The following is a 2,159-nucleotide window of genomic DNA, read 5'->3' on the forward strand; positions in this document are numbered from 1 at the left end:
TGTGTGTGTTATGACTGTGTGTGTGTGTGTGTTATGACTGTGTGTGTGTGTGTTATGGCTGTGTGTTAGTACTGTGTGTTATGACTGTGTGTGTGTGTGTTATGGCTGTGTGTTATGACTGTGTGTGTGTGTTATGGCTGTGTGTTATGACTGTGTGTGTGTGTTATGACTGTGTGTTATGACTGTGTGTGTGTTATGGCTGTGTGTTATGACTGTGTGTGTGTGTTATGGCTGTGTGTTATGACTGTGTGTGTGTGTTATGGCTGTGTGTTATGACTGTGTGTGTGTGTTATGGCTGTGTGTTATGACTGTGTGTGTGTGTTATGGCTGTGTGTTATGACTGTGTGTGTGTGTTATGGCTGTGTGTTATGACTGTGTGTGTGTGTTATGACTGTGTGTTATGACTGTGTGTGTGTGTTATGGCTGTGTGTTATGGCTGTGTGTTATGGCTGTGTGTTATGACTGTGTGTGTGTTATGGCTGTGTGTTATGGCTGTGTGTTATGGCTGTGTGTTATGGCTGTGTGTTATGACTGTGTGTGTGTTATGGCTGTGTGTTATGGCTGTGTGTTATGGCTGTGTGTTATGACTGTGTGTGTGTGTGTGTGTTGCTGCTTTGAATCGCTCTGTAAAGCGCTGTAGAAATGAAGCTGTCGTGACGGTGTTCTGAAAGCCTCCCCGTATAACAGAGATGTTGACTCAAGCTGCCGTCATCTTCTCAGGAATCCTGTTCTGACTGGATCTAAAGAGCAGAAGGTTCGGGTTGTAGGTAATCATTCTGAGACGCATCATTAAGAGATGATTCACATGACGGAGGAGTAATCAGGGTTTGTTCACACTAGCCGTCCATCTATCTGTCAAACCAGCAGTGTTAACCAGTGTTCCCCTGACAGAAGGGTTACAGAAACATCACGTGACGCAATGACTTTATGAACTTCTTCACTTATAAGATCGATAATATCAGGGACAAAATTATAACTATGCAACCGTCTAATACAGTATCGCATCAGGAAGTGCATTGTAGTCTCCCTGAGGGAAAATTTGATTCATTCGTTGCTATAGGAGAGGAAGAATTTTGCAAACTCGTCAAATCATCTAAATCCACAACGTGTATGTTAGACCCTATACCGACTAAGCTGCTGAAAGAGATGCTTCCAGATGCTGTCGCTATTATACCGGCGGATAAACGACTCTTGCGCCCGACGCAAATCTAAAATGTGTTGGTCTGCAGTCGCTTCATTACTCATAGGTGTGGTTTGGGCGTAATTGCTATTATAACGGTGGATCGCTATTATAACGGCGGATCGCTATTATAACGGCGGATTGCTATTATAACGGCGGATTGCTATTATAACGGCGGATTGCTATTATAACGGCGGATCGCTATTATAACGGCGGATCGCTATTATAACGGCGGATTGCTATTATAACGGTGGATTGCTATTATAACGGCGGATCGCTATTATAACGGTGGATCGCTATTATAACGGCGGATCGCTATTATAACGGCGGATCGCTATTATAACGGCGGATCGCTATTATAACGGCGGATTGCTATTATAACGGCGGATCGCTATTATAACGGTGGATCGCTATTATAACGGTGGATCGCTATTATAACGGCGGATCGCTATTATAACGGTGGATCGCTATTATAACGGCGGATCGCTATTATAACGGCGGATCGCTATTATAACGGCGGATTACTATTATAACGGCGGATTGCTATTATAACGGCGGGTCGCTATTATAACGGTGGATCGCTATTATAACGGCGGATAGCTATTATAACGGCGGATCGCTATTATAACGGCGGATTGCTATTGTAACGGTGGATCGCTATTATAACGGCGGATCGCTATTATAACGGTGGATCGCTATTTTAACGGCGGATCGCTATTATAACGGTGGATTGCTATTATAACGGCGGATTGCTATTATAACGGCGGATCGCTATTATAACGGTGGATTGCTATTATAACGGCGGATTGCTATTATAACGGCGGATCGCTATTATAACGGTGGATTGCTATTATAACGGCGGATCGCTATTATAACGGCGGATTGCTATTATAACGGCGGATCGCTATTATAACGGCGGATCGCTATTATAACGGTGGATCGCTATTATAACGGTGGATAGCTATTATAACGGTGGATC

Source organism: Phoxinus phoxinus, assembly GCF_949152265.1.
Source record: "Phoxinus phoxinus genome assembly, chromosome: 3".
In the NCBI taxonomy this organism is placed as follows: Eukaryota; Metazoa; Chordata; class Actinopteri; order Cypriniformes; family Leuciscidae; genus Phoxinus; species Phoxinus phoxinus.